Consider the following 23,194-nt stretch of genomic DNA (forward strand, 5'->3'; position numbering starts at 1 on the left):
TAATAGGTAAATTTTGACAACTGTAACTGCATTTTTAAAACAATTCATTTTTCAATACCATTTTTAGATTGGCATGATTCTATTTTTGGAGATATTGAGTTAAAGCAACGTGCGAACACAAACAAAAGTTAAACGCAGTGAAGTAAACATTTTAATGAATTCTAAGATGGAATAAATGATTACAGGGTGACGGCGCATCGACATACATAGGCAAAAATGATATGTGATGATCGTTTTCACGTTTCATTTGTGGAACTCCTATCAAATGATAAATCGACAGAAAAGGGGATGATCTTAATACGAAAAGAGAAATATTTAGTTTTCTTGTTACCTCCTGAGTCAGGTCTGCAGTATCCGCCAAGCTCGGATCACTCTCGTCGTCATCGAACAGGAAAGGAAATCCGGATAGTCCAGAAGATGACGCCTCCGCATAATCCTCGTTGGTAGATACCGTTGGTCTTTCGTTGTCCACAAGCAACCCAGAGCTCGATGCATTGTCCGCTCCGAAATCATCATCAGGACTGTTTCCATCCACATTTAGAAGATATGCGGTAACATTATATATTCCCGCATTTATCCTGTTGTACCGGCCTAGGGCGTTGAGCTCCTCGAAGACCTCCCGTTCGTAATTAATGAGTTCAGAGTCGAGGCTTTTAGGGTGTATGTAGGGTCTGCGATTATCGAAGTTAGGACCCCTAGGACCGGTCAGGGCCCACGCCTGGCCAGTCTCCACGCGGACGCCCACGATTTCAGGAGCCTCCCGACGTAAGTAAGTGTCTGGATCTGCACGCAACAAGCTGAGCAACAACGCCAGTTGCAGCAACTCGTCGCACTTGGACTTCTTCAGACAAACCATGATGCAGCTGTTGAAAACACGCCACTGCAGTTATTATTCCTACCTTACCGGCTGTTGCAGGTAACGAGTGCAAGAAAGAATCGTTTATTTGTGCCCACGAGGGCTCAGTGTGAGTTTTTGTACTCGTAACAATGAGGACACATTCGAAATGATAACTCAATAAATATTTATTGTTATCACCAATCAAAAGTACGGTAATTCTTGAAGGTACACATGTAAACAATAGTTCACGGAGCCTGTCTACGAACCGGAATATCTGTTTCCTCGAAATTCACACTTTCGTGAAAAGACATAAAACAACAAGTGGCACGCTCAACCGCTGCCTTCGCACAGAACTTTACATTAGCAGTATTTTACTATCACACATAATCAAATGAAGTAAGGAAAGTTTGATACGTGTTTCACACATGCCAGGCGGTATTCGTTTCTCTTAAAGCAAAACACAACATAAATTGTAGCTGCTGTTATCAAGAACACGCACAATATCAATGAAGAGGTTAGGATTCGTTTGGTCCTTCTTCTTGCGGCTATTTAAGAGAGACTTCCTACACAGATAACACGAGTACAAGAGGTATGTGATTTCCAATTTCTTGAAAACAGTTTGCACTTCTCGTTACACACACAACAATTACTTCTGCGAACTGTCAAACCGGCATTTATTTTACTCTATCATTGCAAGCATAAAACTCTTCCAGAAATACGTGAAACACAATAACAACGACCACCACATCAATACTATCACGTTTGTTTACAACAAATAAACAATGTTTATTCACGCACACGCAATGTCAACATTTCTCCGCAACTTAAACACTACCACTACGGAGTCGTCTGCTGATGTGAGTCAGCAGCAGGTTAGGCATTGTGATCACGTGGAACGCCGAGCATCACGGGAGTATGACGACATCGACACACCGTGCGTATTTTGTTTATTTCTGTGGAAATACGCACCCTTAAGATGTAATTATATTAGCATTGACATAACTAAGCTTGCACATTGCTATGAAGTTTCCAAGACAACTTCATACAAAGAGCTTAAATAATCGTGTTATTCGAATTTTGTTTCGAAATATATGCTTGCCGCGTAGTTGCCATATCGACACAAAACATTTTCTGTGCAAAAATGTATGAAGATAATTTCTTACCTTTGATGTGTCTGTCTTCGGTGTAGGGGATGGCAACCCTGGAGAGAGACTTCTCATCTGTGGTAGTTCTTCCACCCCAAGCATCATGTTAGAGCCTAAAACATCGTTAAGGTTATGGAAACAACAGTTTGTGCTGTACGGATTTAACACTAAACTTTGATGATTTGTCGAAAATCTGACGTACAATGTATTCTGAGGCACTGATATAATCGTTTACAAACTGTCACAAGAAACTATTGTTTAGAAGCCACTAAAAAAATGAAAAATATTCGGACGTCAGCTTCCGTGTACCAGCTTGCTTAGTAGCAGTCAAGGTTATAATGACGTCATTGAATTCTCGAACTGAGCCAGCTGATAGCATGATCTTAGTATTCGTCCGCCATGAAATGTGTTTACATGAATGCTGTGAATGTAATGTACCCAACAACAAGAAACACCAGTGTGTAATAAAGGATGTACGTGCATTTCTGCATTATTAGGGTAGAATTTTCACCTTGTGAAGAATTTAAAGGCCTGAAATTTCGATATGCTTTGACTGTAAAGCTTTTGTAGAGTACTGTGTCGCTTGTAGTTCAATGATTGTCAAGATTAATTTTTAGGTAGATATTTGACAATAAATGGTTTTGTATTTTGTCAGACAGTATAGCATTTATGAACGTGTGTACATGAATCCTATATTTTTCAGGGAATATTCTACACGAATTACATTTTGTTGCTATTGAGGTGACGTTTACTTTTAAAACCGCATCAGGGCCCATACATCTTTGTCATTTCATTAATATCTTCACCAGATGAGGGTGGGGTATTGCTTTTACTATTGTAGCACTATTGTACAAAATTTCTATCTCTAATAAGTATTACATTACTGATAATGGAACTGATTTATTTCTGCATTTTTATATTAATTGTATGGTACATTGGATACTTAGTCGTCAGTCTTCAACAAATTTTCCAGTTTATTGTAGCACTTGGGTATTGTGGAATGGACAAAAAAGGATTATGTACCTCATGGCATGAGCAGTTTATTTCATCACAGATAATTAATTTCATTCAGAGACAAACATTTTCACATCTGTGTAACAACATGTTGAAACCATAAATACATGGACAGCTGCTTATGCATACTGTATGAGTTAATCTACAAATTTTCAGTGTCACTTTGATTGTCTTGGTAGTAGATCATTCTTTATCAGAGTGCACATAACTCATCATGAATGACTGACTGTTGCTAGTATTACATTGTAACTCAGTTGCTTAGGTAGCCTGCAGTTCCTCCTCCTCTATAGATTTTTTTTAGTGGGACCACAAGAGATAGGAATATGAAAAGAAAATTTGCAGTTTAAATTTTTATTGATATTTATTCCTTAACCTGTAGACTTCTTTATCTACTGTTCCATGCTTGCTTCTTCCCTCATAGACTTAGTGATTCTCCATTGTTTCTTAATGTTAAATTCATATATATTTGGTTTGACAAACTTTCACTTCTTTGCTTAGTGCTGTCGTCGTCGTCTTCAGTACACGTAATGGGTTTCTGCAGCTTACTATTCAAGACTACTCAAGCCTGTGCTGTGCGAGTCTCTTCATCCCTGCATAACTACTAGAGACTACAACTGTTTGAAACTGAGTACTGCGGTCAGTCTTGGTCACCCTCTACTGTTTTCAGCCCACTATTTTCCTCCAAAACAAAGTTAACTTTTCCTTCTTTTAGTCAAATTATGGCAAAATTTCTTTTCTCCCCAGTTTGATTTGGTACCTCTTCATTAATTATCAAATCTACCAATTTGATGTTCAGCATTCTTCTGTAGCACCTCATTTAAAAAACTTACTTTCTCTTCTTGTCTTTATTGTTTTATCCTCCATTTACAATGCTACATTGCAGACAAATATTTTCATAAACAATAGTTCTGAACAAAGTTATTTTCTATGAATGCGGCAACAGCGTTTTTTGGGGAGTCACTAGTAGTGGACTTACATATAGTGTATTGTTTTCTTTGACATTGTTTTTGCACTCGGTATGCATATCTACCGAAGATGAGTTGGTTTCAAGTATCTTTAACAAGGCTGCAATGTCAGCCTCAGCAGAAGTGTATTTACACACCTCCCCATGAAACTATCCTGGCTGTCTTGTCTTCATCAATTTCAGTTAGTGAAAACAAATAAATAGGGCCTAACTAAAAGAAATTGGGAGTAATGATGTAAAAAAAAAATATTTCATTTTCTGTTGGATAACAGAGTTTTTCATTAATTCATTAACATATTGTGTTGTGATAATCCAATCATGAAGGGGTGTGTCTTCAGGGCTGTGGAATGATTCAGTTTCTATGTTATCGGTGTACATTAATAGGCAGAAGCGGCCAATGCAGGCAATTTCTATATGGTATACCAACAACAATTTGAAGACCAGAATGGAAAATCATCCCAAGTCCACCTTTGGTCAATTTTCACTTTTATATTAAAGTGAATGTACACGCCTAGAGCTACATCCCTGCCAAGAAGAACTTTCCAAGTCCAGCTCATTCCCCTTAAAATGCCACAATACATTTTCAAATGAATGAAATAACATCCCAAATCCATGGACTTGGACAGTTTTTCCATTCAGTAACATCTTGGAAGCCACATGCAGTTTTCAGTACCTCATGGCAGCTGCAACAATCAATAAAAAGTATTTTTTTCAACAACGGACAGGCTTACTACATACTGAGTTGAGTTGATGATATTTTATATATTTTCTACCCACTCAGTTTGCATGAAGCCTGTGTAGTGGACGCATCATTTGTGAAAGTTGGTATTTTTTTCCGTTCTAATATGGAGGTGGTTTCAAGTGATGGCAATTCAGATGTTTGTGGTAAAAAACATAAAATGCCTGACAATTGGGGGGGGGGGGGGGAAAACTGTAGCGAAACGAAAACGTGTTGCGAGAGAAGAATATACCACAAATACAGGAGAAATACATCCAGGTCGAAGAACAGGCCGTAACAGCAAGTGCAGAAGAAAATGTTGTGATGTGTTGATGATGAAGAAAAGGCAGCTGTTTTATGTAATTTCAATGGTTTAGCTGTGAAAAATAAGCAAGATTTTTATGTCTGTGGTCTGATGTCTCCTATGGTTGTTTTTCGTCAAAGGCTCCGCATGGACAAATGTTCCCAGAAAACCTTTACAATGAAATATAATGTAAGTAAAATGTTAGTGCTTTTTTTTATATCTATGTCCATGATCAAACATGGTTCTCGGTTTCTGAATTTCTGAACTTATATGTTATATAAAACACTGTTAATAATTTCTATCTCTTCCCCTTTTTGCCTTTCTGTGTTCTCTCTCTCTCTCTCTCTCTCTCTCTCTCTCTCTCTCTCTCAAGTCTCTTTTCATCCTCAGGAATAGGAAGAGGTCCGAGGGTACTAAATCCGGTGAATAGGGCGCGTGGGTCAATGTAGTCGTCTTCATTGAGGTCAAAAACTGGCGAACGCTGAGAGCTGTGTGCGCAGGAGTGTTGTCGTGTTGCAGGGACCACACACCAGAATCCCACAAAGCCGGACGTTTTTGCGACAAACTTCTGCAAAGCTGTTTCATAACTTCCAAATACAATTGTTGGTTTACTGTCTGGTTTTCAGGGACAAATTCAGAGTGTACGGTCCCTTTGATGCTAAAAAAACAGATCAACATCGTTTTCACATTTGATTTCACTTGTCAAGCTTTCTTTGCTCGAGGTGAGCCAGGTGACTTCCATTGTGATGACTGTTGTTTACTTTCTGGATCGTACTCATAGCACCATGACACATCACCTGTAATGATTTTGCTGAAAAAATGTGAATCATCTTTGAACGTGTCCTCCTTTTAGAGACAGGCTTGAATGCGACAATCCCTTTGATCTCTGGTAAGAAGCTTCAGCACGAATTTTACTGCCACTCTTCGTATCCCCAAATCGATGGTCAAGCTGCGCTGAATTGAGCTCGAAGACAACCTGGACAGGTTATCGAGTTGGTTGATTGTCCTGCGTTGATCTCCACTGATGAAATCATGGATTTTTTCGATGTTGCCTTCACTTAGAGCAGTTGAAGGTCGACCGGAATGGGGATGATCTTCAACCACCATTTCTCCCTTTTTAAACTCAGAAGACCATTCATACACTTGCGTTTTACTAAGAGCATGGTCTTTGTAGGCTGTCTGAATCATCGCAACAGTTTCTGCTGCGTTCCTGCCGAGCAAGAAACAAAACTTGACTGCCGCACGTTGGTCGTAAGAACTAACCATTTCCTCGTGTCACGTCTGCACTGTACGCACACTGCCAAAGAAACCACACTTCTCACCGTTGGGTGACGCCGCGTGGTGGAATGACTCACCAGAGCTCCTACTACAACCCCCTGGCAGCGCAACCTGCTACTACAAGTACACGATGTGCAGCATTACGATTCTGGTTACTTTTGGGTCCCCCCTTGTGCACAAATGCACTGCCCATAAAATCAGAAAAGCTGAAAAATCTGAAATGTGTGGTATAGTACATATCATCAGAGGGTGCAACCTTTTATTCATCCCTCACAGAATATTCCACACCCGAAGGAACAGTGATGGGATTGGGAGGAGGAGGAGGAGGAGGAGAAGAAGAAGAAGAAGAAGAAGAAGAAGAAGAAACAAAGTGAAAGAAAAATAAGTTCTTTTTCATTGTAGAAAAAACAATTGTATACATTATATTTTTTATTTCCAAAGATTATGATGTTTTGTTCATATATTCAGTGCCATAAACCATGTTATGATGTCAAAAAATATAATTAAAAATAATATTTCTTTCTTTCACCAATGTCTATTTTTTACCATGCATTAAAAACATCCCAAGTCCATGTGACTATATATTAATAATTTTCTCTTAAAGTATGCACTCCAACTGTCTGAAACTTGCAGGAAATATAAAAGTGAACAATTCATAAGTGATGACTAAAAATTACATTGATACAACAAAACCATCTCCAGTTATAATGTTTTTTGTTTCTCCTCAGATAGTTTGTTCATGGACTTACAATGTTTTTCCATTTGGGTCTTCTATTGTGACTTCTCTCTCTCTCTCTCTCTCTCTCTCTCTCTCTCTCTCTCTCTCTCTCTCTCTCTCTCTCTGTCACCCTCTTGACTCCACCCCTTTGTCTTTCTGTTTTTAATTATGCAAGGTATGGTGTACATTGAGGGAACAATGCCAGGTTTAATCAACGGTGGGTGTAGTTCAGGCCAACAAGAGATGAGTCTGTGAGTTTAGGGACTGTGTTTCATACCATGACTTGAGTGGCTCATTCAGATTATCATTGACATGAATCAGGATGTTAATTTCAACATTCTGTGTAACACCAAGTATTACTCTTTGTTTTATAAATTCATGTTGTGTGTTTACTGTGGCCTATCACATCTTTCAGGGTGACAAAAGCTGTGTTTTCAGAGTTGTGCATACATTCGTTTCTGGTTTGATGAACTCTCAGGCAGACTATTACATCTAATCGGCCTAACAAATCAACTGATCTTAATCCCACAGCAAATATTTGAGACTATTTGGAGCAGAGGGTGAAATGTACCGAACAAAGTTTCTGCAGTTTGATAGCCATCCAGGATCTAATAAGCAATTAGTGGCTTCATCTGGATATGGCATACCCAAAGAAACTTGTGGGTCATTTTCCTTGCCACACTGATGCCATTATCAATACTAGAAATGGTATCACATGATATCTGCATAGTCTCTCTTTGAGGGTGAATAATTGCTTCCCCGGAGTACTGATAAGGCAAATATCTAGAGAAAGCTAATACTAAGAATTCTGTGTTGAAATGTTTGGCAGCCCAGTTTTAATTTTTTTGATAAAGATAATTGAAAGATTCAGTTTAAGTGAACAGCCTCAATGAAAAGAAGGAAGATCAGTGTTTAACAGCCTGTTGACAATGAGGTCATTAGATGTAGAGCACTAGTTGGAATGGGGAAAGCCATGTCCTTTTGAAAGGAACCATCTCAGAATGAACAGCCATAGATCACAGATAATTGTAAAGGAGACAAAGATTTATAATATATCCAGCAAACATGGTAATGTTGAGTTGCAGATGATGGTTGCTTCAATCTTGAAAAAAAGCTCCACTTTTAGGAACTCAGAACCCTAGTACTTGAAATGTACCATAGGTAATGAAATAACAGCCACTCTACGCGAAGAAAGTGATATAAGGAAGGATAGGAACACAACAGTCAGTCACAATCCCATTATTTTTTTTTATTATTCTTGCGTATCCAGATTGTTCAGCTATAAACAACCAACTTCATTGCTGAAATATAAGAAAATTACAGAATCAGTTTTGATTTATCTAAACCAATAAATAAAACATCATGTTATCTAATAACAATGACTCATTATAGTCAACAAACCATTTGAGTGAGTTACAATCCAATAAACTGGCAGCAGTATGTGTCACCCTATGATTTTATTGGTGTATGGACAAAGGAAGCTGAGATGGTTGTTTACACCAAGTACAGCAGCCTCAGTTTGTGACATGTAATATAACTTACACCCTCTATATTATGAGCTAACTGACCTTGTTTCTTTCAAACGTAGCAAATGTAGTAGTTCGAAACACTTTTTTTTTAATAAAGTGAAATAGTTGCATATAACCTTTAAAATACATCAAGAAATACCAACTTACACTGTCTTTGTTCATATATGAATGGTGTAGCAATCCCCCAGCTCTTATAAAAAAGATTATTAATAGGCTCATACAACTGTCCTATAAAGAATTGTTGTGTCACTATATAAGTAAAAAAAATGAAGACCATCTTATTAAAATATAGTTGTATATCAATCTGAGAATTGTCAAGAAACTAAAATCACCATAGTCACCTGTACCATAGTGGTTACGTGATTTACTAAATAATTAATTCAGCATGTTTGCAAATTCTCATAACAAATTTCTAAGACTTGAAGAGGTGGCTGAGTAAACAATATTTTGAATTGGAACAATATGTTTGCTAGGCAGGTATGCAACATGGTAGTTGTGGTAAGGGGTTCTTATGTCAGATTGTCTGGTGTCATTTGGTTTCTGTCCTCCCTCTCCAACCTTGTTTGAGCCTGATTCACATGTCTTTGAGAGTTAGAGCAAGTTGGTTGAATACACATTTGCAGAATACACTGGCATGATCCTTCAGTACGGCGAAGCTCACAGTAATGGTGGAGCTGCTCATTGTCTTTGTAAATATCTTTATTCACAACATGTGACTCCATCGAAATACCGTTTTTGTCCTCAGCATGACTTGATGCTCCCAGGAGATGCCGAACATGCAAAGTGGAAGAGGCTGCACTGTAGAGAATCCGTCAACAGGTACACAAGTAAGTTCTTTGGTTATTAATGAGTGGAATTGTAAAACAAGTGATGTAATGGGTATTGCTTAATAAATCACTTGCAAAAGTGGTCACATTACCAATATGTTCTCAAATGGTTGTAGCATGGAAGCAGTACATTTCCAGAGATGGGTTTCTATACAAAATTTTATGTACCCACTACCTTTTACAAGTCCTAGAACTTTGTAACTGAAGTTTCCGAACACCCTGCAGAAAAGATATAAAAATCATACATACTGTTTTATAGTAAGATACTGAAGATCGTCATGAACAAGCTAATTTAACCAGGTACAATTAATAAAAATTTATTGAAGTCCTCTATTGACGTAAATTTCTTATGTAATATATGAAGTAGGTCCAGTTGTCATATACTGTTTACAAAGAACGGTATAACAAATTGCCATATACCTACCCTCTAAGGCTATTAGTTGAATAGAACTCTATTTGTTTGATGGGAAAACTGATGTAGCCTTGGATGGTAACAACAAAATGGGTGACAAATAGATCCACCTATATAATATGAGGATGGTTTGTAAAGTTCTTGGAATGGATTAGAAAAAAAGTACTTACATCACTGAAACATTTTTTATTTTTCAATTTAGTCTCCTTGTAGATTAATGCACTTGGTCCAACAGTATTCCAGTGCCTTGATCCCATCTTGAAAATGAGTTTCCTCCAGGCCTGCAAAATAGTTGTCAACTCCAGCTATCAGTTTTTCATCCTCGAAGAAAAATTTTCAGTTTTGGGGAGAGATGGAAGTCTAACAGTGCCATATCAGGTGAATAAGGTGGGAGTGGCCACAATTCATACCTTAATTCGTGTAATTTTGCCATGGCAACAGCACGTGTGTGCATGTGCACATTGTCTTGATGGAAGATGACCTTCTTCCATGCTAAACCTGGCCTTTTTTCGCATCTCTTTTGTTGCAATTTGTCCAGGAGGTTAACATAGTATTCTCCAGTGATTGTGTGCCCAGTGGGGAGATAATCTATAAACAGAATCCCCTTCACATCCCAGAAAACTGATGCCATGACATTTTCCTCAGAAGGAATTGTCTTTGCTTTCTTTGGTGGTGGAGAATCAGCATGTTTCCATTCCTTTGAATGTTGTTTTGTCCCTGGGGCATAGTAGTGCACCCAAGTTTCATCTGTGGTCACAAACTGGCACAGAAAATCTTGTTTGTTTCTCCTAAAACGGGCCAAATTATTGATCCGATATGTCCATTCTCATGCATTTTTGATCCAGTGTCAAGAGCCACGGCACCCATCTTGCAGATAATTTTTTTTTATTTACGATTCTTCAGTTAATATGTGATATACCATTTTAGATAACATCTGGGAAGTGTGAGCAATTTCACGCACTTTCAATCGCGGTCCTCCATGACCATTTTGTGCACTTTTACAATGATTTCTGGTGTAGTGACATCTTGGCTGACCAATGCCCGGATCATCGTCTAAGCTCTCCCGACCAAATTTAAATTCATTTGTCCCCTTGGCAACAGCTGAATATGAAGGAGCAGAGTCCCCCAGTGTATTCTGGAAATCGGCTTGAAATGTCCTTTGCTTTCATACCTTTCTTTACGAAGTGCTTAATCACTGCTCGAATCTCAGTTTTTTCCATCTTCGCAAATCACTATGCGGGAACAACAAAAGAGCCATGTCACTGCCACAGCTCTCTTCCAAGAGCATTGACGTGGCACGTGTTTACAGGAAACATCCAATGAATATCACAGGACTGATTCATTGTGCTAGCGCTGACCTCTCATGGTGATTCTGAGAACTTTTCAAACCATCCTCGTCACTTATGTTCTCACATACCTTGTGTTATGATGTTAAAGCTAGGCAAAAATTTCATTTTAGTTCCCTCCAGGGTCGTAACATTTCCTGCCCCAAAGCAGGAGACTGTCCAAGAGCTCCCAAAACTGGCTATTCTTCACCAGCAACCACTCATTAAGCGGGCAAATGCCAGATGACCTCAGATGGCAGTATATCTCCACCTCCTCTAAGAGGTTCATGAATCTGCCCTTCTCAACCTTGTGCAACAACATGACAGCTGACCTCAAAGAGGGGAAGATGTGCCCACTCTCAACCAGGTGAGAAGCAAAATTGGATCTTTCAACTATATCCCATGTATCTAAAGCTGCATGCTCACCAAATCTGATCTCAAGTGTTCTACCTGTCTGTCCCATGTAACATGCATTACAGTCTGGACATTCCATCCTGCGGTTGTCATGTTGTTGAAAAAGATTCATGGATCTCCTGGGGAAGATGGAGATATACTGCCACAGGAGGTCGTATGGCATTTGACTGCTCACTGAGCAGGTATTGGTTAAGAGCAGCCACCTTTTGGAACTCTCTGACAGTCTCCTGCTTCAGGGCAGGAAATGTCATGACCCAGGAGGAAACTGATCTGAAATTTTGGTCTGCCTTTAATTTGGCAACACTAGGTGTGATAGTATGTGAAACATAAGTTACTGTTATCAGTGGATCAATTTATCTTCCATTTTGTTGGTACTGTCACATGCTACATCGGTTTTACCAACAAGCAAATAAAACACTATTCAACTAATAGCCTTAGGGAAGTTTTTTATATCATTCTTTGTAAGCAGCACGTTATCAGTAGAAGACGTTAGTATGTTTTTAGTAATTGTACGTGGTTAAATTAGTCTTGTCATGTTGATATTGAGTATTTTGCTGTGATATTAATAGGTCTTCATAAAAACAAACTGTATGAAGTTTTAAATTTCTTTTATATTAATCATTTACTGGATCACTTATCCATTATGGGTATGAGTGACTATGCTAGATTTTAGCTTCTTGACAGTTTTCAAATGGGTATGTAACTATATTTTATCAAGATGATCTAAAAAAATTATTTTTTATTGTGAGTAACAATTCTGTATAGGACATTTGTATGATCCTATTATGACCTTTTTGATAAGATTTGGGGAATCATTTCACCACTAATATGAGAACAAACACTTTGTAAGTTAGCATTTGTTGATGTATTTTGAAATGTGATACACAACTAGATTTCCTGAGTTCATTAAAAACAAGAGAGATTTAAACTATTTGTTTGCAAAGAAACAAATTTAGTTAGTTTGTAATACATAAAATATAACTTACACTACATTGCACAAACTGAGGCTGTTATATTTGTGGTAAACCACCTCAGTTTCTTTCCACCTGTACTCTAGTAATGTCATATGGTGACATCTATAACTGTGAGTTCATAGGATTATATCACCCCCAAATGGTATGTTGACTATAATGGATAACTGCTGTTGAATAATGTGGTGTTTTACTTATTGTTATTATTTTATAAATCCATTCTGATTTTGTAATTTCTTTGTATTTTAATGATTGATATGTGTAGCTGAAAATGGAATCAAAGGATAAGCAGAGAGATACATAGAGAAGGCATTGAATAGTGAAGTTTGGCTTTCAAACGTTTATTCCATGTCAGATCTGCTTTCAGACTTGTATTCTTTGCCACAATAAATGTGTAGAAGAAATGAGTGAAATATTGGGAACTACTCTTTACTTCCGTGTAACAAACACCAGTAAATTGTTTTATTTTCCATTTCTGTACTGATTCTTACTGCCTACTGGTTGTCTAGTCGTGTAGTTAGCTCCGTGGACTGCATAATGCTTTGTTATGGAAACTGTGTGGTTTTGTGCCCAAGTTAACAAGTTGGCAAGACATTTTACTGACACCATTAAAGTACACTTATTCTCTAAATCTTGGGGAAAAAAATCATCCATGCTTTACTGCTTGACAGCTGGACAGATACAGTTCTACAGTGAAAGATTTGGATGTCTGTATTACTGATTCTTACGAAGACACTACCTTACCAAAAGATATGTCAAGGTTGATAACAGGTTCTGGTTTCTCATCAGATCAGAACATATCTACAGGCAAATAACAATTTAAACAGAGATTTGCCTGTACATTCATTCTCCATAAAAGGAATGGCTCCTTATATTTTTGCAGCCCATTGTGCATGTTGCTACGCCCTCTGTAAGTGTTTTCTCTTGATGAACAGTGAGCAGTACATACATTGTTGGTCACATTGCATACATATTTCGTTGATAAAGCCTGCTGTGTATGGTACTTGATGATGTATTTTGGTAGCTACAGCAAAGGCAGGCTGTTGTTTAGTTAGACTTGCAGTTCTGTTCCCTTTGAGTGTGAATATTGTCTGTTGTTCTGCATTGTGCCATTGACTGAACTTCCTTAGTTTGTCACATGTTGTTGGAACTAGTTGTCAGAGTCGTTGAACAACATAAGAATTAACATTCTACTTGGCCACATATCTCTGAGTTTGTCCAGTATTTTTGCCTAGTCACCACTTGACTGAATTGACTATGCCAATATGAGTGCTGCTGCTACTGTGACCAATAATAATAATAATAATAATAATAATGTCTGGACACCACTTTCCTCAAATATTGTGCACAGATACATGATTTGTATGCCATCTTTTTTTCACAGATTTTTATGTCCTCCCCTGACTCCCAAAGGTGAAAGATTTTCACAGAGTATCTCCCATGACTTCAAGTATCTCCTTACAACTTCCCACATTGGGGGAAACATAGATGATTATAGTCGTCAACATTTTGATTGGCATGGTCCTGTGATAGACTTTTTCCTGTCCTGTGCAGCTTGTCTGGTATGAAAATTTCACAAAATTCTTGTGCTCTTTTTTCATCTGGTCTCCTGATAGAGCTTGAAAGAAGAATCATTGTGGATCTCCATTTGGCCAGCTGGTTGAATCATGCAATATTCAGATTTGTGGGGCATTCAATTGTGACAGTGTCCTGATGTTGGACTGCACGGGGATGCGAGGGCTGAGTTTATCATTAAGGTTCGAGTCAAACACTTTTGACAAACACAAGGGAGAATCACTGTATTGTGCACAAAGCACATTCCAACCCCCCTTGCCATGTGTGCATGCCATCCAAGAATAAGTAAAGGATTCCCTGCAACATTTTGTGTCATTCTGCACCATTGGACAGAGACTAGCAACAATTGGACTTGGAAAACACCAGCTCATGCATAGGCTGCCGTTAACACCAACAGCTGTATTTGGAATGGTACTGTGACTGGGTACCATGGACTGCTGACAAATGGCATCACATTGTGTTCAATGGTGAATCCCAGATGACCTTCATTGGAGAGTATCCCATTCTTCCCATGTTTTGGAGAGGTGTAGCTGTGTTACTCATGGTATCATTGTATGGGGAGTCATTGTGTACAACTCTGAGGCACGGCTGTCAGTAACTGAGGTAACTCTGATGGCACAGTGGTATGTAATGGGCGTCCTGTGACCTCATGTATTAGCTGTCTGCCTGCTTAGCTGGGTGGGCCCAGGTTTGATTCCAGGCCATGTTGGAGATTTTCTCCGCTCGGGAACTGGGTGTTGTGTTATCCTCATCAACATTCATCCTCATCATCGGCCACATGCTGCCCAATGTGGTGCCGACTGAAATAAGACTTGCACTTGGTGACCGAACCCGAATGGGACATCCTGACCAACAATTCCACACAATCATTTTATTTCATTTCATGTATTAGCTCTCATGTGACAGTTTTATGGAGCTGTTTTTCAACACAACAATGCTCATCCACACATGACACGTCTGTGTAAACTGTCTGCATAGCCTTGGAGTACTCCCAGGGCCACCAAGATCCCCAGATAGATAATGTTTGGGACAAGCTCAGACATCAAATCAGCCCCAGTGCCAGTATCCATTATATTGAGGACTAGTTACAGCAGTTGAGGCCACTTTGCATCAGTAGAGGATACAGCGGCATTATGATATCCTTCCTATCTCAATTGGTGCATTCATCCTGGCCAAAGGGGGTGTGACATCATACTAAGTGGGCTCAAACAGCCAAGTTCTTTCTGAATTTTACTTGGTTTTGTTGTCACTGAAATAGAATCTTATACCCTCGCAACCCCAGATTTTGGATTTCATTTCTTCCTCCTCTTTTACGTACTTTACTTTTTTTGTCAGGTAGTGTAGCTTCAATACTCTGTGGTCAGTGAATTCCATGTCCAGGGTTGAAACACTTGAATATCTGCTGCAATTATTGTGCAGTACAGACTCACTGAATTTACTTGTAATTCTGCATTGTAACAACAGGCCCTATTCATGCAAAGTCTATAAAAAAGACGTATGTGTCGTTTTGGGCATCACAGTTGTACACACTAACACCTGTTATCATCTAACTTACAAACAGATGAAAAAAGTGTAGGCATTTATCTTAATTTTTCTACCATTACTAAATGAGTACAGTGTTTATCATTCACTCTATATGGGCTTTACTTTCGGATCACTCTGTTCTTAAAGTACCCACTTTATTTTATGCATCCTTCTGAAGCACTACATTTACAGTTTCTTCTGGTTACTCTCTCTTACGTTTTTGGACCATCAGATTTCCCTTCCAGTACTGCTGTGATGTCATTGTATAAGTCTGAGGTGAATGCTTTGCACCAGCAGATTTACGTAATTCAATAAAGCTTTCTTTGTGTGTAAATGTGCAGTTTACATCTTTTTTCTCCCCTGATACTTTTTACATTTTGTTCATTTCTTCTCCTACTGTATGCTCCAGTTTTGGTGTTTAGATTTTTGTTGTTACTTGTGATTTATTACACCTATTTCTGCCTTGTTTGGTGTTACCAAGTGAAGTGGCACAGTGGTTAGCACACTGGACTCACATTGTGGATGGTGGATGGTTCAAATCACCATCTGGTCATCCAGATTTAGGTTTACTGTGATTTCCCTAAATTACGTATGATAAATACTGGGATGGTTCCTTTCAAAAGGTCATGGCCAATTTCCATCCCAGTCCGTCCCTACTCTGAGTGTGTGCTCTGTCACTAATGAACTCATTGTTGACTGGACGTTACACTCTGATCTTCCTTATTGTTTGTTGTTAATCTGAATTATGTGCTAAGCTGCATACCCTGACTATTTTATAATTCCTGTAATTCTGTTATCTGCATTACATCACATCTTCATTATCATTGTGTGAATCATTGTGCAGTATGTAGCGGAGGCTACATTGTATTGTAGCAGGATTACAAGTGCTAGTTCTCTCTCAAAAGATCAATACTCAACACTAGAGAGCATCATCACATACTACTCCCCTCAAACGTTTTGTGTTTTAAGTAGACCACCCAGCCTTGACATCACATAACACAACATTGTTACGCTACAGGAACCTACAGTCAGTACTGCATGTTTCAAGTAACATATAGTGTTTGATAGATGACCAAATTACTCTTGCCTCTTTGTAGTTAACATTCTATCTCAGTTGTGTTCAGCCCTTGATCTGCAGCCATATGCTATTCCTTTCTTTTGCTTGACGTTGTCTGTGTTTCTGTATGTGCAGCACACTTCTTGACACTGCTGTCTTAGTAGTCCATTGCATATCCTGCCCTAAGTAGCACCTATTGCTGTTAATCCAATGATTTTGTATCTTAAAATGTGTCCTATGTCATGTGTTTGTCTCTTCTTTATGCTACTGAAAGCTTTCAATACACCCACAATTGCCTGAGGGTATCATGGGTTTTTGAATTCTTCCTTCCATCTCAAAATAAATTTTTCTTGACCTTTATAAAAGGTGTTTGTAATTTTCTAGTATCTCATAACTTTTTCTTTTTTAACTTCTGCTTATTATTATTCTTATACTTATTATACTTCTTATACTATAACTTATTATTCTGGTCACCAATTTCATTCTGTGGCCAGTTACCCTTAATAATGCAGTAAATCTCGTCTATATTGGGATGTGTGTTCATCATTAAAATAAAGATAATGCTTTTCTGAAACCCTGATGGCGTGTTTCTGTTCATTGTTTTTTGTCACTATAATGATTAACCTTCTAGTTCCTAGATCTGCAGTGCTTTTAATTATTGATGAATTATTTCATTGAAACCTGCAGCATTATTTGACCAAAAATATGTCATTGCTCTCCTGTCTCGTATACAAAGCACTGTATCTCTACCATATCAAAGTCATTCATAAGTTCTGCTGCAGTTTCTCCCATGTTTACTTTTTCTGTGTTGTGTACTTAGCTGTATTTATGTAATATTGTTTTTTATTTCATTTGTGTTGTGTTTATCTTCACCTGTTTATTTCCAGAAATTGTGTTGAATTGAGAGTATCACCAGAAATTTGTTTTAAAATTGTTTTATTTTCATGAATTTGTGCATTGCTTCTGTTTCATTGAACTTGAATGATTTCATATCGCTGCAACCTAAACTGATGAACTTACCCAGATCTTGAAATATCTGCTTTTCCCCCATTTTTTATAATTAAATTTTTTTCCATTACGCAAGACTTTTCCAGATATGTTGTTTTGGCTACACAGTTTGAGATAATTTTAGTGAAAAGCTTGTGCATTTTGTTGATAAGACTAAAATTTTTATTTTTGTTCACTTCCTTTCTTGTTGAATAAATATATTTGGCATTATGTATTACTCAGCAGACAAGATCTTGTAAAGTTGTAAAATTGTTGTTTGGGTAAATTTAATTTAAATTCTCAAAAGAATAGTGGTTACACAGATTATTTCTTTTGTGCCTCAGTTATGTTTCCATAATGGTTGTAACTTTGGTTCTGACATTCACATCTGATCTGTCCTTAATTACCAATGAAAAGTCTTTTTTACTCTTTCCATTTCACTTCCTATTAAATCTACATATAGCATCCATCCTATGCACACCAGAATTGACTTGGAAATGCAATGATAAGCATTCTTGGAATATGCTTGATAGGTTCCCGGGACTTATGCCGGATAATTTTGTAGAAGCCGCACAATATTTCAGAGAGACAACTGCCCGCCATCTTCAGGTGCTACTGTCGCATCGCTGAGAATCGGGCCAATTTATATGCTGGCTTTCTAGAACAGCGCAGGCGCCAGCAGGGCATAACATCATCGAAGACTAATCTTAGACAGCGTCGAATACCAGAGTCCTCTGCTGGAGAAACGGGTCGCGGTCTGCAGAAGCGCGCCGCGGCGCAGGAAAATGCGGCCGGGAGCGACGGCCCCCGTTCGTGCGCGTGAGGTGTTGGCGCGCGATTTAAGCATCTACGCTAAGGCTTCCCATCTGCGTTGACTCGGTGCGGTTGCTAATCTGTGGCTGACGATTCCTTAGTGCCGCCAAGGCTGGTTCCCAGGCTTTGCTCAGGTGAAACCCCGTGTCTCTGTTTATTAGGTCACTGCATACACGCATTTCGACCGCCTCTTTGATGATGGAGTCCCAGTATGCGGAAGCATGCGAGAGGATCTTGGTTTCTTCATAATTCATGCCGTGTCCCGTGTCAAGGCAATGTTCAGCAACCGCAGATTTCTCTGGCTGACCCAACCTCGTGTGACGTTTATGTTCGTCGCATCTGTCTTTGACCATATGACACGTCTGGCCAATATAAGATTTCCCACACTGGCACGGGATTTCGTATATTCCTGGTCTCCTCAGGCCGAGGTTGTCTTTAACAGAGCCCAGCATCGATTTCACTTTTGCTGGAGGCTGGAAAACACATTTAATCCGGTGTTTCTTGAAAATTCTGCCCACCTTAAAAGACATGCCACCGACATATGGTAGAAAAACCAACCCTGTGGTGTTATCTGCTTCTTCAGGTTGTTCTTGAGGTTTGGAGCGTGCTGGTCGAAACGCGTTCCGGATCTGCTTCTCGGAGTACCCGTTCTGGGCAAATACAGAGTGGAGATGGTTGAGCTCTGCCGACAAGCTGTCCTGATCTGAGATGGCTCTAGCCGTATGCACTAGCGTCCGTAATACACCGCTGCGCTCTGAGGGATGATGACAGCTTGTAGCTTGTAAATACAAGTCTGTGTGCATAGGCTTCTGGAACACACTGTGACCCAAGGAGCCGTCTCCTTTTCTACGCACCAAAACATCCAGAAACGGGAGCTCACCTTTTTCTACCTCCATGGTAAAACAGATACTTGGATGGATGGAGTTCAAATGTTCCAGGAAAGAAGGAAGCGTTGCTGTCCCATGCGGCCATACCACAAACGTATCATCTACATATCTCCAAAAACATTTGGGTTTCAGAACCGCCGTCTGAAGTGCTTTGTCCTCGAAATCTTCCATAAAAAGATTTGCTACTATGGGAGACAAAGGGCTACCCATAGCAACACCGTCAGTCTGCTCGAATTACTGGTTGTTAAATAAAAAGTAAGTCGAGGTAAGCACATGTTTGAAAAGGTGTAAGACGTCCCCTTCCAGCTTGGCTCCTATAAGTTGTAATGAGTCCATCAGGGGCACCCGTGTGAACAAGGAAACCACATCGAAACTCACTAGTAAGTCTGTAGATTCAAGACGCAGGTTCTTCATTCGCCGTATAAAATCTTCTGAGTTTCAAATATGGTGTTCACATTTCCCCACCATGGGACTCAGAAGAGAAGCCAGATGTTTAGCTAGATGGTATGTTGGGGCACCTATATTACTAACGATAGGGCGAAGCGGAACATTCTCCTTATGTATCTTAGGCAGGCCATAAAGTCATGGCGGAACTGGCGCTCGTTCTCTTAAACTCTTCTTCAGATGGTCAGGAAGTTGGCTGGATGTCCTCCGTTGTACGGCATCCGTCGGATCTTTCTGGAGTCGACGATACGCTGTATCCTGTAGTAGGTCCATCATCTTGCCAAAATAAGATGTAGCAGGCATAAGAACAGTGGCGTTACCCATGTCAGCTGGTAAAATTACTATATCATTGTCTTCTTTTAAAGAACTGAGCGCTCTTCTTTCTTTCGCTGGTGACGTTCTGCTTGGGTGCAGGCATCCTGGTTATTTATCTACAAGCCTCTCGCCTTATTTCTTCAGCAGCATCATTCGGAAGTTTTAAAACACCTCGTTCAACGGCACTGATGAACTCCTTGATGGGCAGGGTCTTGGGAGTAGGTGCAAAATTAAGTCCCTTTTCTAACACTGACATTGCAGTGTCACTCAGTGGTTTTTCTGTGAGTAGCAGCTGAGCAATCTCTCATAATTTGTGAAAAAACTGATGATGTATGTTTTTAAATTTCTTCTAATTTACAGAATTATCAGTGTATTGTTTTATTTCAGATGATAGTCTGCTGAAGATCTTTCCATTGGAATGCAGAACCTCACCCTGAATTACAAAAGCAGGCAAAGTCCTGTGTGCAAATTATTTTTGTGTTACATTGTGCTTATGCAGATAATTTACTTGAAACTAATTCATATTGTTAGCAACAAACACAGTAAAGAAGGGAAAAACATACAATGGGAAGTGAGTGCAAGAATTCAAAGATTTTTGAATAGTCTTCTGCAAGATGTTTGGTTTTCTAATGACCATATTCATTATCATGAAATGAGAAGTAGGCCTAACAATGACTCTTTTGTAGGGAAATGTTTATGGCAACCTTGTGTCAGAAAAGGTGCTATATTAACAGAAACTTTAATTCAACTCTTTGCAACAAAGATTTAGAATAGAATTACAACATGTATTGAAACAGTTTCCAAATCATTTATGAATATACAAATAATTGACAGTAAGTTAGAAGTATTCAGCTCAGTACAGACATCTGTACAAATTTTCTGTGCATAACTTACGTATCAGTATTAAGATTGTTTCATAATTTCATATTTATTAGCACAGTTTATAAAATATTTGCTAATACCATTCCATTTATCTAAACTCAGCATCCCATGCTGATGGCACAGTGATGGGATCCCAACCCACTGTCAGACACCCCAAAGTAACACCAACACCTGAGTGAGGTTTAAGAATATAAGGTATCTGTATATGATGATAATTGTAATAATATAGTATAATTGTGTGTAAAAATAATCCATAAATTTAGTGTATTAAAATATCTGTGTGTATTAACTACGTTGGTGTCCAAATTTAAAGCAACTAACTGCTATTACCTTGTCCTGTATCTGATTCACTGTAACCATACAAACTGTCAACAAGCATCTGGACAGTTGTGTTGTGCATGGAAAACGGCATTTCAGTCAACAGACAACCATGACAACAATTATTACAGGGCATCTTTCAAATGGGGTAGTGTTTGCCAGGTAGTCCCAGATCCACATTCGCTGGGTACACAGTCAGAGACAGTGCAGTATGGTACAGAGAAGGTGTCTACCAGACACTTTGCAGTGGAGGGCCGTAGGAAAAATGGGAACTGGACAATCGCAAACTGATGTGGCCCGATGGCTTAATGTGAGTTGTTCTATTGTTTCTCAGATGTGGTGACAGTTTATATAGAGACTGACACTGTATCCCAAAGACCAGAGCAGGGCCGGCCATGTATGAAATCAGAAAGAGAGGACTGTTATTTGGCTGTAAGGGTATGATGGTACCACCTTAGTACTGCATGGCAGTTGGCATCTGGCCTTGCAGCATCCACAGGACATGTATCAAGGACATGTTGTATCAAGGCAAACTGTGTTCAGAAGGCATTGGCAGAAGGGCCGTTACGTCAGAGACCTGCTGTATGTGTACCTCTGTTGCATCTTCACAGAAGGGGACATCTAGAGTGGAATCAACATACCACCTGGATAGTTGAATAGTGGGCCAGTGCTCTTTTCACCAATGAATCCCAATTTAGTTTTTTCACCAATGAATCCCAGTTTAGTTTGAAGAGTGATTCTCAACAGATTTGCTGCATCTGGATGGAATGTGGAACAAGATTTCAGGACCCAAAAATTGTGGAAATAGACTGATATTGAGGAGGACCCCTAATGGTGTAGGCAGAGAGTGTGTTGACCATTCAAACACCTCTTTATGAAGTTTTATTGGTGAATCAACAAGGTTTAACTGCTGTCAGGTATCCTGATGAGATAGGTGGTTGATATTTTTTTGGAAATGGAAGAAACTGCTTACATGGTGTGGCCTGCTCGCTCTCCTGATTTCAATCCCATAGAGCATGTCTGGGCTGCCGTAGGGAGATTGATTGCATCATGTCAGCATCCATGACCACTCTCCAAGATTTGTGAGCAGCTCTGCAGGAAAAATGGGTGGTATTAACTCAACATGACATTGATGATGTCGTTCATAGCATGTCCTGTTGTTGTCAGGTCTGTATTGCTGCCAGTGGTGGTCATGCCCCTTACTGAGCACATTAACCAGTTGTTGGAGTGTGTGTGCAAATCTGTAAAACAAAGAACATTTTTGTCTACCATTATGCATGTTGCAGGTGTTAGGCTGGTCAAACACAGCAGGTCATAGCAAGGGCCATCCATGTGCCACAAAGTGTGATCTCAAGATTATGCCAACGATTCCAGAAGACAGGAAATGTGTCCAGGTGCTACAGTACGGGACGTCCACAGTGTACAACACCACAAGAAGACTGATATCTCACCATCAGTGCCCGCAAACGGCCACGGAGTACTATAGGTAGCCTTGCTCGGGACCTTACCGCATCCACTGGAAGAGTTGTCTCCAGATACACAGTCTACAGACGACTGAACAGACATGGTTTATCCACCCGGAGACCTGCAAGGTGCATTCCACTGACCCCTGGTCACAGGAGAACCCGTAAAGCCTGTTGTCAAGAACACAGTGCATGGTCATTGGAACAGTGGTCCCAGGTTATGTTAACGGACGAGTCCAGGTATAGTCTGAACAGTGATTCTCGCTGGATTTTCATCTGGCATGAACCAGGAGCCAGATACCAACCCCTTAATGTCCTTGAAAGGGACTTGTATGGAGGTCATGGGTTGATGGTGTGGGATGGGATTATCACTGGTGCCTTATATCCCTGCATGTCTGACAGACGAACTGTAACAGGTCAGGTGTATCGGGACGTCATTTTGCACCAGTATATCCGCCTTTTCAGGAGTGCA

At 39.4% G+C, this 23,194-nt stretch overlaps 1 long non-coding RNA gene across 3 annotated transcripts; it reads left to right on the forward strand.

Moving 5' to 3' along the window:
- The first annotated feature begins 1,908 nt into the window (after positions 1-1,908).
- Positions 1,909-22,607, forward strand: LOC124613037. 3 transcript variants are annotated; one of them, XR_006979602.1, is made up of 4 exons: positions 1,909-2,456; positions 9,254-9,335; positions 20,447-21,136; positions 22,546-22,607. It is a non-coding gene; the product is annotated as an uncharacterized LOC124613037 (long non-coding RNA). The 3 variants fall into 3 exon arrangements; XR_006979600.1 differs by lacking the exon at positions 22,546-22,607 and having other exon boundaries at positions 20,447-21,952; XR_006979601.1 differs by lacking the exons at positions 1,909-2,456; positions 22,546-22,607 and adding an exon at positions 4,888-5,172 and having other exon boundaries at positions 20,447-21,952.
- The last annotated feature ends 587 nt before the right edge of the window (positions 22,608-23,194 follow it).

The sequence above is a fragment of the Schistocerca americana genome, chromosome 4 (assembly GCF_021461395.2).
Source record: "Schistocerca americana isolate TAMUIC-IGC-003095 chromosome 4, iqSchAmer2.1, whole genome shotgun sequence".
NCBI lineage: Eukaryota > Metazoa > Arthropoda > Insecta > Orthoptera > Acrididae > Schistocerca > Schistocerca americana.